The 21,419-nt window shown below is 41.6% G+C and overlaps 1 protein-coding gene and 1 long non-coding RNA gene across 6 annotated transcripts in view; one reads left to right on the top strand and one right to left on the bottom strand.

Annotated features, from left to right (window-relative positions):
* Positions 1 to 1,648: 1,648 nt before the first annotated feature.
* Positions 1,649 to 21,419, top strand: part of ZFHX3 (zinc finger homeobox 3) — an 86,804-nt gene continuing 67,033 nt past the window's right edge. For 3 of the 5 annotated variants that reach the window (XM_056525899.1, XM_056525898.1, XM_056525889.1), the window contains exon 1: positions 1,649 to 1,973. The gene's annotated coding sequence lies outside the window, so the exon portion shown is untranslated. Of the gene's footprint in view, positions 1,974 to 3,009; positions 3,429 to 7,800; positions 7,818 to 21,419 lie in introns of those variants that run through there. The other 2 variants (XM_056525890.1, XM_056525897.1) reach the window with 2 other exon arrangements.
* Positions 20,593 to 21,419, bottom strand: part of LOC130276473 (uncharacterized) — a 46,648-nt gene continuing 45,821 nt past the window's right edge. Inside the window, exon 3 of the long non-coding RNA XR_008845137.1 lies at positions 20,593 to 21,185. This is a non-coding gene — a long non-coding RNA (uncharacterized LOC130276473). The remainder of the gene's footprint in view (positions 21,186 to 21,419) is intronic.

The raw sequence follows: 21,419 nt of genomic DNA, 5'->3' as shown, positions 1-21,419 counted from the left end.
TACAGGTGTAAACATCTATAGTGGACAGTGACAGCAGAATAGCAAGAGATGATGAGAATAAGGTGTTCATAGAAGAATGTGACAACTATAAACACATTCCATATATATATATATATATATATATATATATATATATATATATATATGCTAGTGTTGTGTAATGTATGTATGTATGTATATGTATATATATATATATATATATATATATATATGTCCTGACATGATGGGCAGAGGATAGAAGATTAGAAGAGCAGTAAGGTTTTCATCCTGATAGTGTAGAACAATAATAATAATAATAATAATAATAATAATAATAATAGTAAGTGTGGGGTATGTGGATATGTTTAGGTCTAGTAAGACGTAAGGATCCAGTTCTGGGGGTCCCCAAGCCAAGGGTGGTGGGGATGATATCCCTCTCTTACCTGTGCAGTGCAGCCCCCCTGAAGACCCTCCATGTGGGTGACAGGGGCCTCCCCTCCTTCCTACAGTGTACACATTAGTGCGGTACAGCCCGAGCACACTGCCTGCCATCCATCCCCGAGTGCTGCGCTGAGTGCAGGTGGCTGCTGCTGTCCTGGGAGGGGGGGTCAGCTCCTGATTATTTGTGTCCGACCACACAAAATACCTCAGGGTCAGTTTTCTGACTACACCCCCCCAGTCCCTCCCTATCACCCCCCTATGCCCTATTGTCCCCTGTGATCTCTCCAGAGATGCCACAACTTGGTCCTAACTTTTCCCTGCACAGGAGAATGGCCCTGTCCCCGTCACCAGTCGTCATGCACGATGCCATCCACTGTGCCCATACAATGTATACAGAGCCCCACACCATTCCCTCTTCCCCCCTCATATGTAGGGGTGCTGCAGCTGCTCCCTCCTCCCCATAATAACACCGCATGCATAGAAGGCTGCAGAGCTGAGCCTCAGCCGGGACAAACTTTTCCCTTCTTTTCCTTGTGCTCCCACAGACCGCAGCGACAGCGCCCCCTCCCCTCCCCTCCCCCCTGTGCCCTGTCACCTGTGCCCTGCTTCCCCAGCATCTTCCTGTTCCTGCCCATCTCTGAGCGGCCGGGCATCCTGCACTCCTGGAACTGTTCACTTCTTCCCCCCTGTCCCTCCCCATGCCTTCAGTGTGTCACCCCCAGAATCATTCCTGCACACTTCAGCTGCTGCCCCCTCCCTGCCAGCTCCCCTGTCACCTGTGCCCCCAGTCCACTGTCCTAACACACAGCTGCCCCTCCAGGAGTCACCACTTACCCCCCTGTCCTAAGTCATTGCCCTAGGTCTAGCCCTGTACTACATTATCACCTGCCCCCTTGGCCCCTCTCCACCCTTAGTGTCCCACCAGCCCCCACTCACCCGTGTGATTCTCTGTGCCCCCCCTGTTACCTGTGCCCATCACCCACCTGTGCCCCCTGGCCGCTCTCCACTGTCCCACTGACACTTCACTCCCCCCACCAAGTGTCATCATTCCTTTACCCCCAAACTCATTCCTGCACACTTGTAGCCCCCCGTCCTTCACCCCTGTTGTCCCTCGCTCCCCCCAGCCCCAGCCCCTCTCCTCTCCTCCCCTGTCCCTCTCTCTCCCCCCTCTCCTCTCCTCTCCCCTCTGAATCTCATTGATCCAGGCGCTGGTAATTAGCCCTTCCCGTCGTGCCTGTGTAATGAAGCACATGCGCACTGAATTAATCAGCCATTTTTTGCAGGAAACTAATTAGCAGAATAAAGATCCAAAGAGTTTTTTTTTCGCTCGGCGACCATCAGATGTGAGCGCGGCTCCTGGTGTCCGGAGCTTCTCCCCCCCGGCTCCAGCCCTCAGCCCTGCACCCCGCACCGCTCCGGGGCTCAGCCCGAGCGGCTTCATGGGACCCCGGGAAGAGCCGGATCGGACTAATCCAAAGAAAAAGAAGAGCCGAGCCGAACCGTGCAGCTCCGCCGGTGCGCACCCACGATCAGAGCCCGCAGCTCCAGCTCCAGTAAGTGACAAGTTGTACCCCCTGCCCCCCTCCTCCTGCCACAACACTGACCTGGGCTCCAGGCACAATGCCCTGTCCTGTGGACACTTCTCGCCCGTGTACATGTGCACTCAGCAGGCTGGCCGCCTGTCACACTGTACACTCCAGCACTGGCTCCTCTGTCATTGTGCCTGCTGCCAGCCCTGCTCCCTACTCATACATATACACATAGATGCATGCACTGCTACATTATACTGCCCTGCTACCGGGCACATCACCACTACTACAGGGTACACCTAGGCACTCGTATACATGGGCACTGCTACACTCGTATACATGGGCACTACAGTCATATACATGGGCACTACAGTCATATACATGGGCACTACAGTCATATACATGGACACTTATGGACACTACTACAGTGATATACATGGACACTACTACAGTGATATACATGGACACTACTACAGTGATATACATGGACAACTATGGACACTACTAGGAGACTTATGTACACTTCTACAGTGGCATACATTTGTACCTATGGGCACTAGAGTGATATACATGTATAACTCACAGCACACCTACATTGACTATTCCTATACTGTGTGTATGCCATATATACTCTATACATACACCCAATGTTATATAGTGGGCACATCCTGGGTACACTACTATATCATTGCATCTCTTTCTTATCACTGGATGATGTGCATATCCTACCCACACAATGATCTTTATTCAGCTTATACCCTGCTACAATTACAGTACATCCTTTATGCACTTTTACATTTTCTTTTAACACTGCTTTCCCTGGATCCTATTGTGGAATTGACACAATGTAGCAGTATTTCAGAAGAACTTTTTAATTTTTTTCCCCCATTTTTTTCCCTTGTGATGGCGCATTGGGTATTATTGTGGGCACAACCTATAGACAGTATTGCCACAGTACCCCTGTGTCCCTTTCATCGCCTCCTAAAATATGACGGAATGTAGCATTATTTAGGATTAAGTAGTTTGTCTTTGGATGGTCCAGTGACATCAGTGCCTGGATGTCACCTTGTATACAGATAGAGGGAGAAGAGCATTCTTGTGCTGTGATTCATGTAGTCACCCCAGGACCAGTATAGGATGCCATTCTTGGAGACTTGTCTTGTTCTGTTACATTGAATTATTATTATTATTTTTTTCTCGGAAATAACTTTTATTTCCCTTTTTTCGGTGTATTGCTGGCTATTGGGAAAAACACAATGTAGAGATGATTTCCATAATCAATAAGTGTTTGTAGGAAATCCTTTTCCTTCATTTCCTGTACTTTTCAGCTGTGTGGACTGGGCAGTCGTCTTGCTTCTCTTGGTGCTGGGATTCATATGGTGCTTATGTCTCTTTACGGACGTCAGCCTGTGAACATGGATTGCTGTGTGTTTGGAATATGGGGGATATTATATGATAGTGTACGCTCTCACACGGAAAGTATGTGCACATTTATTTTTCATTCTACCTCTCAATTGCCATATACATATGTGTATTATATATGTATAGAACATCATGTTTTTATGTCATCGGGGTAATTGGGAAATTTAGGATTTGCAAAGTGTCATTGGTTATTATTTTTTTATAAATTTATTTTTTATTTTTTTATTTTGGTTTCCCCTTGTGTCGAGGTCACCTTTACATGCTGCTGGTGTCGGAGGTTGACCTGTACCATCCATCAATACATCCTCAGCAATGGTACGATACGAGGCTTCAGTGAAAGGATGTAGGCTATGGACATTGACCAGCTGGCCTGTGTTTTTTTTTTTTTTTTACCCCCTTCGCCCTGAGGTGAAAGGTACTGATGCTGAACATCCCTGGTCCCACAGATGGGTCAGTAAGACCCACTCCCTCCCACCCTCAGGACCATTTAATCTGTCAGGAAAACATTTTGCTTGACTCTATACGTTCCAATGCTTCACTTTCATCGTCACACGAAGAGGTGTTGGTTTTTTGATTTATTTTTCAAACACATTTACATATGTAAATTTTAAATCAAGTTGATTTAGTTCAAATTTTGTTGGTTTATTTTTTTGTATGTATTCATATAATATATATTTTTTGAGATCTGCCTGTGCTGGTTTATGTGTCATTTAAGCTGTAAAGGTAGCTTGATTTAATGTGGTTAGCTGTAGCTAGGCCTGACAGCCTGTCAGCAAGCACTGAGTATCTTCTTTTTTTTATTTTAGATTTTCTTTTTTGTTTTTATATATACAGTATATATATATTTTTTTTTTTTATTGCCCCTTCGTCTTATGGAAAGGGTGCCTAGGCTCAGAGATTGCTTCCTTAGGGTCACATCAAGTTCGAAACCATGAAGAAAGGTGCAGGGAATCCTGAAATGAGAAAAAAGCTATCTAACAAAACGGGGTCAGCTCATATGCTAAGAGGCAACATTAACAAAAAGAGAAAAGAATACCAATTGCTTTGGTTTAGGTTTTTTTTTTTTTTTTTAATCTTGCTACCCCCTTCCTCCCTCCATTTTTTTTCTCTTCTTTTCTCTCTCCATTTTTCACTGTGTCCCTGTCTCTTGTGTTACAGATTGCGACCTGCCTGTGAAGTATTTGCTCTAAAGCTTAGCTAAAAACAAAACCAGCAAAACTCTATTGAATTCAGGCAAATAAGGTTAGGTCTGTAGATCATATTACAAAGCAGTTTTGAATATACTGCCCATCGCACCAGACCAGTTATTCCTGTTGCTACAACTTGCAAGGAAAAAAAAAAAAAAGACATTTAAATTGTAATTTGTTAGTACAAGAAATGGAAAGTATTTTAAGCTCTTTTTCTGCCTGATAATTCAATGTGAGCCCAACCCTTTTTTTTTCCTTTATGTTTTTTTTCTCCGATTCCTTAGATTTAAGTACGTCTCATTCTGAATATGTAATTAATTGCAGTTACATATTCTTTTTTTTCCATTCTTTTCTTTCATCATATTCCTATTTATATCAGCTATGTCTTTATGTTGGAGGGAAGTTGGCTGTGGTACTGTGGTTTTGCAGTTACACAATATGTTATCATGATTTGTAATTGCTAAATCATTGCCGTGGTTATGAATTTTCAGTCGTGGAGTACTGCACGGTGTCAGATGCATGTGCTTGATACGTTGCCTCTACCAATCCCCTGTTGCTTAATCACTTGGGTATTTAATGCCATAGTCAAGGCATGGCTGTGATTTCAAAATTTGGACTAGTGGGCTAGCTGTCATTTGTCTGTGGACGCCTTTAAGGCCTGGTATCAGTTTTGGTGCAATGTGACCGCCATTATTAGTATTATTATTATTGAGATAGATACTTTTTTTTATTTTTGATGCATTTGTTCTCCTCTGTTGTGCACAGTTGCCAGATGTATGATGGACATAGATATTCCTTTATATTATACAGGATGACAATTTCAATCTTTTCAAATGTCGGTGGCCCAACCTTGGCTTTCTTCGCCCATCTTCCTCTTCTGTTTTTGAATTATTATGTAACAGAATCCGAAGCTGCATTAAAAATTTAGTATTACAGGCTGATTGCAATGCTGCCTCATTAGAAGCTCTGTCTGGCCCAGTATTAAGTCAAACACAAAGCAAGAGCTTTTAGATTTTAAACACCAATAAATATTAAGTATCCAAACATGAATACTTGCTGTGGCCAAGTCACTTGGCTTATGTCCTTTCTTGCAAATGCAACATATCATTATTATTATTTTTCTTTTTTTTTTTTTCAATTCCCCCCCCCCCCCCCCCTTTTTTATTTTTTTATTTACATGACTATTTTTCCCAGGATTGTTTATAAAATCCTATTCAATACGATATAGTGTGATAGTGTGCATATCTGGATTTTTCTTTCTATACTGTTATTTCAGACAGATATCAGATTATTTTAAAATTTGGCCTGTCAGAGGCCCTGTTTCAACCCCCCTTTCACCTTCCTTTAGTTCCTCATTTCATTTTGGGAGAAAAAAAAAAGGAGCGAGAGAGGAAAACATTGTGTAATGAATGTTCAATTCATTTGCAAATCTCGACTCTGATAGTCTCATGCTGAGAGAACCAAAAGTGGAGCCCCCCCTCCTCTATCATTTTGGGTTTGTAAATTGTTCTGATTTTTTTTTTTTATCTTTATTTTTTTTTTAAACCTGTTATGTCCATTGGTCACACATGTATTTTGTTATTTTTATTGAGTAGCTGCTTTTATTTTTATTTTTTTATATATTTAGTTTCTTGTCTGAAATCAGTTTCAAATTGTGTGGCCTAAGCACATAATATCACAATGGTTCTGTAAGCAGATTAAAGCATTCAAGAGCTGGGGTTCCAGACCATAATTTATTATTTATTTATTTATTTAGTGCTTTCTGATTCCAGTAGCCAGCAATGGCTTAAAGTGCTTCTGTGTGTTGACACGTTGGCTCGTTGAGAAACCCTAGGGTAACCTCTTCTTCCCCTCTGCTGCTGGCCTTTTGTTCAATGAGAATTGAGCTAAGGTGCTTTTCTGTGTGACTGCAGGGAATCGGGAGATCTATGTGTGTTTCTGTCCATCTAAGTATATTTTATGCGATTGGGTGGGAAGGAAGGGGGGGGGGGGAGACGGGTAGTAACCAGCAAGGAAAATAAGGATTTATATATTGTTTACAAACTTTTTTTTTTTTCACCTGTATAAAGCAATGGCCTTGATGGATTTTTTGTCTTTTGTAATACCCTAAACCCTTCTACTCCTCCATCCTTCGTCTTTTCATTCTTTTGCTCATGGACGATGATGAGCGCATCACTGCAGTATCTTACAGTGAATATATATATATATATATATATATATATATATATATATATATACACATACCAGAACACTGCACTGTCTTGGCCACATCTACCAGGCTCTGAGAGGGTGTTTGTCATTTTGTTTTTTTTCTAACCTCCCCAAGGGAGCTGTCATTTTTTTCCCCCATCATACCCTATATCTAATACATGGACGAACGGTGATGCATGGAATATTTGCTTTTCTTTTGTTCTCATCCGGGCTGTTATATCTCCAGTTGTGTGTTTTTGTGTGGGGTTTTTCTAGTTTTTAAACCTAGGCGTGTGTGTGTGTGTATGTATATAATATAAATATCTCTAGCTATCCTTTAACACCATGCCCTTGTCATGTACCTGCATTGTTTATAAGCTTTTTCACTTTATGTCCTATCTGCTATACTGCGATTTAAGTGCACATAGTTTTTTTTTTTTTTTTTTGTATGTATAGCGGAAAAAAATATTTCTTATGTTTATGACTGTTTTTATGGTAATGTAGCGTCATCTGACAAGGAGAGGTGTGGATTTTGTTATGGATGTAGAGCCTGAGGGTGACTTAAGGGTTGATTTTGATGGTGTTGGCGCTGGGTGTACCTTGCAGCATGGTTACTAAACCCTCAACCAATTGCCGAATGATATTCCTTTTTTTTTTTTTTTTTTTTACACCCCCCACTCAATCCCGCCTTCTTCGTTTCTTATTATCCAGTTAGAAAAGCTGAGCATTGGTCTCCACAGAAACAGAACCTGAACGACATTCATCAAGATTATATATATATATATATATATATATATATATATATATATATATATATATACACATACTACTCAGGGTATTGTTATATATGAAAAAGAGGTGCCACTACTGGTTCTATACACTTCTACCTGTCTGCAATTAAATCCCTGTACCTGGGCTTACATCAGCCCTATAATAGTCTTAACAAAAATGCTTTTGTATCAGTTACACTTTAGTAGCAGGATTATGTGCATCATTTCCGCAAACCTTGCAGGACGAGTCAAGCACGCAAGTAAACCTAGCCTTATGCCGGCCTGCTCATTTTGTAAGGGTAAATCGACTTCCTTTGCAGAAAACCATATCAAATGATACCAGTAGGACTGCTGTGTTTTTGTTATTTTGCATAGTAAATTGTATAGAAAGGTACTGTGACTTGGATATAATATCATTGCACTTATTCCATGTACCTTAATGTACATGTGTCTTGTATAAAAGTAGTCGTAAGAAATTTAAAAGGGCATTAAACTTAATTATTTTTTTTTTAAATAAGCTTTATTGGAGCTGCTAGTATCTTTCTCTGTTGTTGTGTATGTTCTTTACAATAGAAGATGTGTAAGATAATGTGGAGATCATGGGACAACCCTTTTCCTACACTTGTCAGTCATCCTACTGGAAAACGCCACATTAAAGCCTTCTCCAGTCTTCAATGACTACTTAGAAGGCCCAGAAGATTATATTCAGTGCCTTGTGAATTGGAGAACCATAAACATAGACTGTTTAGTGCTGTTTCAAGAGAAGGATGGGAAATTCGTATGCATTCCCAAGGATAGGCAGCAAGGCCTGCTGCCCACTTTTAGCTGATGCATTATTTTTGGTGAATTTTGGGGCATGTTTGGAAGCTCTCCTAGGAACCTGAACCTCAGTGAATTAATTTTTTATTTCCGCTGTTGGAGGTAAGATGTATGTCACAGGTATATAGGTTACTAGTGCAGTGTTTTCCTTTTTGGCAAAACAGATCTGATTCAGCCCCCAATTGCACATGAGCTAGTGGTAGTGGCTTTCATTAAAGCTATGGAGCAGTGGTCTTTAACCTGCGGAGCTCCAGATGGGGCAAAACTACAACTCCCAGCATGTCCGGACAGCCGTTGGCTGTCCGGGCATGCTGGGAATTGTAGTTTTGCCACATCTGGAGGTCCGCAGGTTGGAGACCACTGCTATAGAGCAATAATGCAGTGATCAGGATGTTCTGTGCTGCCTACTGGGATCTATGTATTCTCATATAACCACCACTGTAATCCAAACATCCTATGTTTTCTATAAGCACAGTTAGCATATATATATATATATATATGTATAACCATTAGAAACATTCGGATTTTTTTTTTTTTTTTTTTACTTCTTGCTTTTTTTGTATTTGCTGATTTTTGCTGACACCTCCTCCCTCCTCCGGGCAGCTGGAAATGTTTAGAACAATGCAGTACATGGATACTGAACATTGCTAAACAGTAACGGGATGAGGTGTAGAAGACGGGAGGCCACAAGAGGGACATTATCATACAGGACACACTGCGGCATCTCAATATACTTATTCTAGATAGCAGGTGGTAGATTATGGCTTTATAATATGGCAGGTTTCATTCTATGTACTGGTGTCATGTGTTCAGTAACCACTGGTTTTATCATGGATCCCTGGATTGTAAATGATAAGCATGAAGACATGTCTGGCCACATAAGGGTGTACGGCCAGGGGCAACCGTATAATAACCTTAATAATTGTACAGCATTTTGAATGTATTGACTGAACATGGCCAGCCGCATTGTGTGCCTACTAAGGGGATGTCCCATAAGTTTTGAGGTCAGTATTTTAACTTGGATTTATGACATTACTCCCATGATATGTTTAAATCAACCAAGTGGTCTACAACTAGTTGCTAGCATGGCTTTCCTTGAACCCTGTAGTGTTGCTTTTACTTTAAGAGACTTTTCCTCAGTAGCCATGTGCTCATTAGGAATATGGCATTTTACATGTGAGGCTTAGTCTTCAGACTCCCTTGTGCCAGCGCTGGAATGTCTCCACCGTCCCCACTGTATCTATGTGATCTGTCATTAATCTAGATTCAGATATCAGCAAGTTGCTATTGAGATGACTGCTTGTTTGAGTGGGGCTGCTGTTCATCCTGCCAGCTGCATGGTCCAGACCTGCACTTCCTTATCTGATGATGGCACGGTCCCAGATTCCCCATGGCCCCTCCCAACCCTCCTGTGATCTTGGTGTCCTCTAAATATTTCTTCTCTTTACTGGCACAGTGCCCCTCCCACCTTCACACAGATTCATGCATACCCTTTGTCTCTAGCAGCACCGGTGTGTATGTGTTTGGTGCTCACGCTGAGATTCATTCCTATAAATGCTTTACAGCCCACCATACGCAGTGCAATAGTTAACCAAGAAACCACACAACAAAGAAATTCCTATAAGGTTATTGCGTTGATGGTTATCACAGTAAGCAGTAACCATGCTTGTGTTTGGTCAGCTTTGGAGGTGTTTGCGATCCGTCAGATCCAATGAGTATCTGACCTGTATAAAAACTGTCCTGACCCTAACATTATCAATAGAAAAGGGACTGTACCTCACTACGTTGACGCGGCAATATGGGTGCAGTAATGGTGCACCTTTTTCCTATGCCCATCCTAGCAAAATAACTTTTAGGCCTCCTGCATGTAGTCATTATTGATCAGTGTCCTACAGATCTGTACTGTGAGTCCAAGCTATACCTCTGTGTATTTCTTTAATTCTCTATCACATGTTACATATTGCACCATACTAATGGGGAGAATAGGGGGCCACATAGCAGCAAGCATTTATTTGAAAGGTTTGTGTGCCTCTAGAGAAGGTCCATGCCCCTGGCTAGATCTGTATGACTGCCCACCTGTTTGGGGAGGAGGATCTTGCCACATATAAACCTAGCCAAGGTTATGCAACATTACAGGCAGGAAGCAAATACATGACCAATGAAACAAGCATTCTTCATGAAAGCATCTGTACATAAGTGTTCTTTTTCTGTGTTCCCTTGTGTTTATAATAAACTAGTAACCACATTTGGGTAACTGGTAGTGTGAGAGTTCTGCTATGCTTCCTGCATAGTCATAGAAATGATTAAATACTGTCCACAGCCTTCAGAGAACAGCCTTGTAGGCCTCACAGACCTGTCCTTCTGCATTCTTCTCTAATTTCCCTTTTATGAACATAAAACTTTTTTTTTTTTTTTTTTCTTTTAACTCTCTTTCTTGTAGCGACAGGATTATGGGCAATCATAGAGGCCATGGGGAGTGGGATTGTCAGAATACATTCTGATTTTTAAATGACATCAGCTCCTTTTACCCCTCGGGTGTCTTACCCTTATGCTTTCCCCTGTCATACTACACCCAAAGTGCACATGGTCGTCTTGCGCTTCTGCTCTGTGGCTGGGGGGCATACATAATGTTAGTTTAATAACTATTCTCTCCAGTGAGTGAGGAGATACTTATGAGTTAATCCCACTAAAGCAAGAATGCAAATTTAATCCAGGAGTTATCACAAGGCAGATGTTTTTCTTCCCTATGTTCTATAATGATAAATTCAGCCAAGAAAATGTAGATTAAATGGTGTAAATTCCTCATGACATGTGTAGTTGTAAGAGGAGTAAACATGCCTGGGATATACATTTTCAGTCTGTTCTAGTATCTGTGTAACCTAACTGCGAGGAGTGGTCCTGGTGGAGATAGAAGACTGTGTTATGGCCTTCTGGTATGAGTAACTAGGGTCAAATGGAGGTATTCCCCCAAAGAGCATCCCCCAGAAGATGGTGCCAAGTGCAAACCCAGAGTGGCCTGCTGCGGGAACGCGTAGCAAGTATGTTGCTGTGAGATTCACCAGCCTCGTATTTAAGTGCCTAGTGGGATAGTAAAAAAAACTATTCACCTAAGTCAAGTCAAACAAAGTGAGTGGGACTGGGTTTGCTAAGAGCAAAAGGAAGAGATTAAGTGTGAAATTGGTGAACACTGTGTGAACCCAGCCCAGTAGATGATTATTGCTCCATTTAAAAGGTACAGTGATCACCGATGAACTATGACTTGATAATTCGTTGTTCAGCGCTGACGACTTGAACACATCTTTTATGCAGGCCTAAAAATTATTTCAGTGGGTCTGATCAGTGAATGCTGATCAATAGCTATATAGAGAGTAGCAGTCTTATATCTATCTACCTGTGTGAAAGGACCCTTACCTGTGAAGTTACAGTACACTGTTATAACAAGTTGCATTGAGTGGCAGAATTGTTAAGAAAAATAAGTTATTTTGTTTGGGGAAAAAGGTATGTGGTTGTCTTTTTCTCTGGCTGTAGTTTGTATGTTCTGTAAATTTATCCCATAATAACAAAAATAGAGAAACATAGCAGCACATCCACAATTTGTATTTTGATCTACTTGCTTCTCAGCATAATTTCAAAAAATAACAGGTTGTTAGTATACATTTTGATCAAAAAGTGCAAGCCCACTCACCACATCAAGGCCACCTAGTCAGAGTGGATCCCTAACCTGACACTGGCGTAGTGCCAGGCGGCGACCACTGCCTCCGAGACACCAAGCCCATCAGGGAAATGACCTAGTGGTCAGGCAGCCCCACTGCTGCCCAACCAAGCCCCTGGCTCTGGGCAACACCATCCCACCCAGACAAACATCACAGAAACAATGGCTGCCACAGAGAACCACACCAGTGTGAAACCTACCATGTGCTCCCTACCAGAGGGCTGGGAGAATGAGAAGAGGAAACCCTTATGCAGTCTCCTGCTAATTAAAAACTCCTGGGCTGAATGGGTGGAGTGGAGTGGAGTGCTGGCCATGGAAGGAAGGAGAGACTACAAATGTACAACACAAATAGAGAAACATAGCCGCACATCCACCATCTGTATTTTGATCTGCTTGCTTCTCAGCATAATTTTGAAAACTAACACGTTGTTAGTATACATTTTGATCAAAAAGTACAAGCCACCTCAAGGCCACCTAGTCAGAGTGGGTCCCTAACCTGATGCTGGCGTAGCCCCGGGTGGTTATTGTCACTGTGATGCTTTGTCTGTGGGGTGGTGTGGCCCAGAGCCAGGGGCTTGGTCGAGCAGCAGTGGAGTCGCTCCCCCTGTGGGCATGGTGTTGCGGTGGTGGCCGGCGCTACGCCAATGTTGGGTCAGGGATCCACTCTAAATAGGTGGCCTTGACGTGGCGATTGGGCTTGTACTTTTTGATATACTAACAAACTGTTAGTGTTTGAATTTATGCTGAGAAGCAAGTAGATCAAAATACAAATTGTGGATGTGCGGCTGTGTTTCTTTTTCTCTATTTTTGTTTTATGCCATAATAAAGTTACATGGGCAGTGAAGGCCTAAAAGTAGGCAAGGTCCCATTTTGCATCCTTATAGTGAATAAAAATAAAGTAATTCTAGCATTACATACTGTCATCTTAGGCCTCATGTATCTGCCTACACATCTTTTTTGGGAGGCAGTTTCTTTAGGTTTTGGAGTATGACCTCATGTAAATAGGATAACAGACTATGTAATTCCTGCTGTGTTGGAGAGCCCCCCCCCCCTTCCCATCTCCATAGTGACAGAAAAGCATCCTCTGGAGGTGCACAGTTTGTGGTTGCAAGGGGAAACTTTTTTGTCTTCTGCCCCACAGTGTAAAGTAATGTTTCAGCTTCCTGAGTTTCTCTAAACTTTCTTCTCTCCCCAAACGTGCCTCCTGTTTTCTCCCCTGTATTTTAGGATGTGCACAGACAATGAAAGTCCCTCTGGCCTGGTAATCTCAGACTACTAGTTTAGAAATAGAAACCACACAGGAAGTTCATCTTATTTCTGAATTGTTTTTCTTTCCTATTCATTTCTTTCATTTAAACTCTTAGGGTGCATGCACACCACGTTTTTGCAATACAGTTCCCGTATAAGGTTTTTGATGAAAACGGATTCCTCAAAACCTTACTAAACTGTGTCAGAATGTGTGTACAAATTTTAAGACTGGGTTCACACCACATTCTTGCAATACAGTTCCCGTATATGTTTTCAAATTGAAAACCGTATGGAACCGTATTGAAAACCGTATGCATTGACTCTCCAATGAAAACTGTATGCTAAAAGATGCATCAGGTTGTGTCCGTTTTGCCTCCTGTATGGTTTTCATTTTTTTTTTTCCCGTACCCAAATCCGTAGCCTACCATGGTTTTTGATCTGGGTGAAAAAACGTACTGAAACTTATACGTCTCAATAGGAACCGTATGTGCATACGGTTCCATCCGTTTTTTGACTTTGCACAGTTTTTTTTTCTTGGAATTTCAATCAAACAAGTGAAACTTTATTCGTAATGGAATGAAAAGTTAAAAACGTATAGGTTTTTTTTCTTAGAAATCGGATGCAACCAGACAACATTTTTCAAACCGTATACGGTTTTAAACCATATATGGATTACAATTTGTACACTTGGATACAGTTTAGTCAGGTTTTGAGGAATTAGTTTTTTATTTAAAACCTGGTATGGGAACCGTATTGCAAAAATGTGGTGTGAATCCAGCTTAACCCGTATACGGTTAAAAACGTATAAGGTTTGAAAAGCGATGTCCGGTTGCATCCGTATTTTTTTTAAGAAAAACGTATACATTTTTAACTTTTCACCCCATTATGAATAAAGTTTCACATGTTTGATTGAAATTCCAAGAAAAAAACTGTGCAAAGTCAAAAACCATATGGTGCAAACTGGATGGAACCATACGCACATACGGTTCTCTACAGTTCCCATTGGCTCCCATTTTAAAAAACCGTATAGGGTTTCAATACAGTTTTTCACCCGGACCAAAATCCCTGGTAGGCTACGGTTTTGGGGAAAAAAAAGAACAAAACCGTACAAGATGCAACTGGATGCATTGTTTGGCATACGGTTTTCAATGGAGAGTCGATGCATACGGTTTTAAAATTGAAAACGTATACAGGAACTGTATTGCGAAAATGTGGTGTGAATGCACCATTAAACATAGCATAGTCCCATATTTTGTGCACTTGCTTGCTCTCCTAGAGAGTGATTATACGCACCCTGGAGATGTTTGTCAGCTTTAGGCTAACTCTCTTCCTTGTGTTCCGCCCCTCCCTGGGGCACTTGGTGCTAATCAGGGCATTTGCTTTGATTTGTTTACGAGAGTGTTAAATAATTGTAAACAGCCCCAGTTTCCCTCCCTGCGCCATCAAACTCCATCAATTAATCTGTTTGAATGTGAAAGGGGATTGCAGATTCCCTGTGGGGTTAATGTTTATCCACGCTTCCTCTACACAACATTAACAAGGAGGTCTCTAAGCTTCCAGGGGGAGGATTAGTGACCTCACACCGGTGGAATGGTGCTCCCCCCAGAGAGTACAGTGTGGGTTTCAGGGGGATTTGCCTTTATCAGCTTCCAGGTAGAAACTACATGTCACCTCTGGAGACTGAGCAGAAGAGATCTGTATAACTCCTAGTGGAGGAATTTAATTTGGAGGAGGGAGGGTCAGATAGGGAAGTGTACTATACATACAGAAACAATGTGATTCGTACTCATACATATGCGAGCAGGCAAGTGTGCTACAGTCACATGACTCAGGAGACCTCTCTCTCTCTCTCTGTATACAATTCTATACACAGGGTGTGGACAAGATGTAAGCACATGAGCAATACAGTCAGTACAAAAACCTTGAAAATCCTAAAATGCTAAACTAGCCATGGGCAGAAAAAAAGTTTTTTGCAAACTTTCTGATATTGGATTTTATTTTTTTTATTTTTTTACAGGCAGAGATTCAACACTCTCTGTGACTGTTTTTACAAGGTGGTAATACGGCCACAAGTCTCGACCTTACCATGGGTCTGATAGGTGCCAGTTTCAGTCATCAGAATCGAGGTTGAATCCAGAACTTGAAATGGGCTGTATTATACCTTAGCGAAACTCCGCTTAGGCTAGGTTCACATGTAGTGCATTGTAAGTACTTTTGCCAAACTCAAGTGTTGGTTCCCCTACCTGTTTTGACTATAAAAATTCTGACCAAAATCACTACATATGTGTACCCAGCATAAGGGTAAATGCAGATTTGCTGTGGATTTTCCAAATGCAATTGTGCATGAAAAATCCTTAGGAGGTACCGGTACCAACAAAGTAGTTGTGACTTTTCGACTCACATCTGTAAAAACTTTAAATGCAGAAATGTACCTACAGTGCGGATTTTTGAAATCCACACTTTCAATTTATATTGTAGTTTGTTTGTGTTTTTGCAGAATGTTCTCCCCTATGAAATCATCAGAACATCTGTATCATTTTCAATACCAAGATCTGCTGTTAAATAGTCACAATTTTTTATTTTTGCAGATTTTGCTGCAGAAAATGTCAGCAGCAAATCACTCTGTCATACTTTTTTTAGATTTTAGACTTTTTAGATTTTTACATTAATCTTTAATGTGTCGGTACCAAGAATTTTGTCACCATGGATGTACAGATTGCAACTCCAACTGCTATGTCAGTTATGTCAGCCAAATTATTCTCGTGTCTGTCTTCTGGTCTTTGGCAAGGGCGCATGACACAGGCCTTTTGAAATGTATGTTTGTATGCATGTATGTTGCTGGAACTTACAATGTGACATAAAGAAGCACTTGGACAACCAATGAACATGTTATATTGGGGAGAAAAAAAATCTTACCGACCCTGTCCAGTACCATCATAACTGCATATATAGAGATTCCCTTCCCCATACACTTTCTTTATATATTATCCAGATTAAAATGGTCCATGGTTTCCAGTTGTTCCTCTTGTCAGGCTGGAGAGCCCACTGGCTTCATGTACTTCGGAAAAGAGATGTGGGGTCTCATTAGCCGGCACCTCCTCATTAGAGCATTATTGTTTTTGTCTGGCAGTGTGTAAGTAGTGGATACTTGTCTCAATGAAATGCAAAACAGCAATTAAGCCCAGACCTGCAGATATGATGTAGGATTCAGATGCCAGGGTGGCAGGGAGAGCTGTCTGTTTGAGTGGGACCCAGCTATTCCATCCCATGATACCGTTGTTCTACATCTACAAGCCTGTCCTCGGTTTTGTTGCGGTTCCTTTTTTTTTTTTTTTGCCTTTAGATATATCTTTATTTATAGTTGCCATCAAACCTCTTAATGCATGATACAATCCCAGAAGCTTCATTTCACTGCTCTTAATCACAAGTCTAAAATGGAACTTGGAGTGAATGTGGAAAGTGGATTTCATAATCTGCCTCTCTCTCCTTCCGAGCGACCGTTTCCACACACTCAGGGCCGCACGTTCTCATTTTTATTTATTAAATTTAAGCCATATCTGATGATTTCTGATAAATTGATAAGAGGAATTGTGTGAGTCAATAGAGATGTAGACAGTTTGCCAATAGAACCCTAGAGTTATTGATTGAGCAGTAAATTAAAGTCTTACTTAGAAGCTGACGATATTTCTAATCTCTTCCTTCGCCAATTACAGGCTTGCGGCTACCTCTTGCCTGTGGCTACAGAACACAACAGGACAGAGATGGGTAACAAGGGACATGTTTTAGGCTTTTCCTCACTTTGGTGGCTTAAACCTCCATCATGTCTATCTATTTTTCTTATATGTTTTTTAAGTTGGGCGTCAGGGACGGTCACTTTGAGATGTCCAAGTGGAACAGTAGGATAAGTTATATGATATGGGATGCGGTGATGGCCTCTCAAGTGATTGTTTGGCTGATAAGCCTCTTTTAAGTCTTTTAGGATTGAAAATCAGCAGTCTGCTTTCAGGGGAGTAAAAAAAAAATCTCTTGGTAAATGCTGTGTTCTTTCTAATACCCCAGAGCGAAAATCAATGGGAGGTATAATTCCTACACTTGTCCTACAGCGCCTTTCATGTATTCTGCCTGATCCCTCCCTGAGTACCTGCTCCTGGCTGCGCCCTACTGGCGTCTACACAAGAGGCCCAGGATGTTAATGCTGAAGACTAGGAACTCCCGGACAGATACTTCTGTTACCTAAGGGAACATTTAAATTGAGACTTAAAAGTTTTCATCCAAAAGTATTAGGTTTAAAATTTTTTAGGCTTTTCCTGTGGACATAGAATTGGCATACCTTGATGACCTTGCACTGACCACCTTATTTGGTGCAGCCTGTGAAATATGGTTTCTATACCCGTACGGTACAAGGATGGCTAGCTGAGGAATGTGTGTGTGGCTGGGCAGTGTATTAAACAAGACTAGAGTGCAGGAGGCTAGTATATCAGAAGGAGAGATAAGCTGAGCTCCCTGATTGTGGATCAATAAAGGTTAGTGACATCATATCTCAAAGTGAGAGAGCCTTCTTAATGCAGCTCTATTTATCAGATGGGGCTAGAAGCCAGTAACCCTTTTCTCACCTGTCATGCTGCTGGATATATATATTTTTTCCCTTCCTGATGTTCTAAAGCACAGAGAGGGATGACACATACAAAAAAAGAAAAGACTGCAGTACATCTCGGAGCAGTTACCAAGAAAATCTGCAGAGTACAGTCATCCTCCCGGCTTCCTCTGGCTCTGTTCTGTTGTACAGTGTGTGTATGTATATTGTTGTGTGGGTTGGTGCAGAATGTTTGTTCATACAGGCTCGCTGAAGTATCTGTCTAGGAAATGACTTGGGAGCTCTCCAGAAAAGCCTCACTTCCTGACACTGTGATGACTCGACAGCCAAGTTCGTGTCCTTTAGGAGAGGGAGTGACTACACGGGCAGATGTGAATCAGTAAGTGTAAAGCGTGGCTTATAGAACAGGTTTGGGCAGGTAGTAAAGGGGTGTGAGCAAAGAGTGTACACTCCAAAACACAAAAACCAACAGGATCAGCCGCAAACCTTTTTGTGCCTTTAGTCTTCCACTGCCCTACTGGCCTTAGTTGGCCTTCTATGATGTTTACTAAAAGGCCCATTGGGGGTCCAGAACTCTACATTCAGCATGTATGTTGGCTTTGTGCCTGCCGTTGACGTAGCCCAGATTACAGACAGACTTGGCAGGCAGTAGAGAGCCCGGGGCTAGCAGAAAATCGGGCACCATGCCACCAATGTTCAGCGGTTATTTAAAAGCCTTCTTTTACCTGCAGCTGCTTTCTTCTGAGATCCGTTACTTGTGCAAAAAGTGGCTTTTCAAGGTGTAACTGCTTGATCAGTATAGGATGCTTCAGGTACAATATTGTTGTTTTGTGCTAGTTCTCACTTAAACCCACCACACTTGCCAAAATAATCTGCTGAGAAACCGGGTAAAAGGATAGATGTTCTATAGATATTTGTTTTATCAAGTGTTTGGGCAACTACTGTTTGCATCTGAGGGGGTGCTTGAGGCCGCATCAGTGTAAAATCTCCACCCGGATCTTTCAACCCGCTGTTTAGGATTTCTGTATGCCATATATATGGCATATATAAGTTTGCATGATTATTGGTCATTGTACCTTAAGGCAATATATATAATATATATTTTTATCTTGGTACAGCTGCAGTTGAAGGCAGTATGCTGAGGGTAGAATTACACGTTGGGGTGGCAAAACTACTCCTGTATGCAGTGGCCAATGGCTACACAGTTGACTGACAATACCGTGCTTCCAATGGCCACCACATTTGTGTGCAGCAACATGTATCTGTACCCTGAGTTGTATGCCATGCTGTTGGCTGGAGCTGTAGGTTTCACGCAATAGTTAAAACCAATCGTTAGCTCTACGTAAAGTCCTTTAGTGTAGCCCTAGCTTAACAATAACTGTAGGGTCATCATTTTGCTGTGGCTATGGCTGCGTTCACATCTCGTTTTTGCAATACGGTTGCCGTATCTGGTTTCATTGAAAAAACTGCATCGAACCGTATTGTAAACCGTATGCCAACCATAGCATCAGGTTGTGTACGTTTTGCATCATTTACGGGTTTATACGTTTAACGGTACACCAAACCGTAGTCTACTACTGTTTCGTGTCCCGGTCCAAAACTGTATCCAACCTGTATGCGGTTATTTTAAAATGGAGTTCTATGGTAACCGTATTGAACTGTATGTGCATACGGTTACATCCGGTTCGCACAATACTGTTTTTCAATATATATAATAATTTTTTTTTTTTTTGGGGAAATTCAATAAAAAAAAAGAACTTTATTTAAAATGTTGACAAACATAAAACCGTATCCGTTTTTTTTTTCAAGGAAAACGTATGCAAACGGACATCTGTTTTCAAACCGTATATGGTTTAAAAATGTGAAGAGGCATATACGGTTGCATACGTTTCGGTCCGGTTTGGAGACATACGTTTTTTGTACAGAAACGAGATACGGGACCCGTATTGCAAAAACCATGTGAATGCAGCCTAGGATGCAGATTTATGGAAAAATCGGTAAGTGCAGATTTGTTCTGTAAAATGTCATTCGCATAAACTGCATGAACATTGGCAGCATTTCCACTCCGTACTCCTATAGAGCCACTCTTATGAGTCGGTGGGACCTATGGGCCCCCAAGTCACCTCTGATGTCACTGTATTAGGGTTGCCACCTTTCTTGCCAAAAAGTACCAGCATAATTAATTATATATGCGTGACATCACATCACAGGATGCGGGGGAAATTTTGTCATTCTGACCCCTATAACTTTTTTAAATTCTCCTTATACGGGCCTGTATGAGGGCTCATTTTTTTTGCACCTCGGTCTGTAGATTTTAAAAGTACCATTTTTGTTTTGATGTGACCTTTTTGATCGCTTTTTTTTTTTATTTAAGTTCAAGAGCTGTAGTTAGTTACTAACTACAACTCCCAGCATGCCCTGATACAGCCTATGGCTAAGCAGCTGTTCCCAAACTACAACTACAACTTCCAGCATGTTTGATTATACAGTAGTATATTGTATAGGTCAGAGTTTCCCAACCAGAGTGCCTCCAGCTGTTGCAAAACTACAACTCCCAGCATGCCCGGACAGCCGTTGGCTGTCCGGGCATGCTGGGAGTTGTAGTTTTGCAACAGCTGGAGGCACTCTGGTTGGGAAACACTGGTCTAGGTTATGGTACAACATTCCGGGAGTTGGGGCATTGGTTGGATAAATACCGGCCACTGCATTGCCGGTATTTTTAATATAAAATCAACCTAAATGATCCATATAGGGCAACCCTACCCTGTATGTATGTCGGGGATCTAAGTTTACTGTAAGAGGAATATGTACGTGTGATCTGTATGATAATTATTAGTTTATTCAAGCATTAATGCTGTCATGTATAGAAAGAGAATTAAACATATTAGTAAAAATATTGTTTCCAGTTCTACAGTAATCCCCTTATGATCTAGAAGATCACAAAATCTGCAGGTTCAGTGTTTCTGCCTTTTTTGCCCTTTTTGTAGCCCGTGTGTAAAAACTGACCCGAGCCATGCGGATGAGCCCGATATTGGAGGATGTTGTAACCTGATCTTGTTTATAAGGCAGTGGTGGGGGGAGACAGAGACTTGGCAAGGCCCTATTGCTGGGTCAGGGGGAGGGTCTCCCAGCTGTGCACTGCCCTGAGGTTTAGGGCATCTTACCTACGGATTATAATATTAATTACTGTCCAGACAAAGAAGGATTTAGTGAAACTGCTCTGGTCTTTTCCTAGGGAGAAATGGCCTTCATGCATTTTTCAGCCTGAGTGCTGCAGATCCTGGGTTCTTCCTCCTGGGAGATGAGAACAAAGAAATAGTACTTAACATTAACCCTTTCAGCTACGTGTGTGTGTGTATATAAAACTGCGACCAGCGGGACAAGGCTCTCTCTTTTATAACCAGTGTTTGTATATGGAAGCTTCTGGGCAGTGTTATAGCATCTTGAGGGATTCTCAGCTTCAGAAAAGGCCGAGATCAGCTATTATTTGAGAAGCCTTACAATATTCATGACTACATACAGCAGTGA

Source organism: Hyla sarda, chromosome 6, assembly GCF_029499605.1.
Source record: "Hyla sarda isolate aHylSar1 chromosome 6, aHylSar1.hap1, whole genome shotgun sequence".
NCBI lineage: Eukaryota > Metazoa > Chordata > Amphibia > Anura > Hylidae > Hyla > Hyla sarda.
The sequence above is the reverse complement of the archived record's forward strand: the minus strand, read 5'-3'. Positions and strand labels throughout refer to the sequence as shown.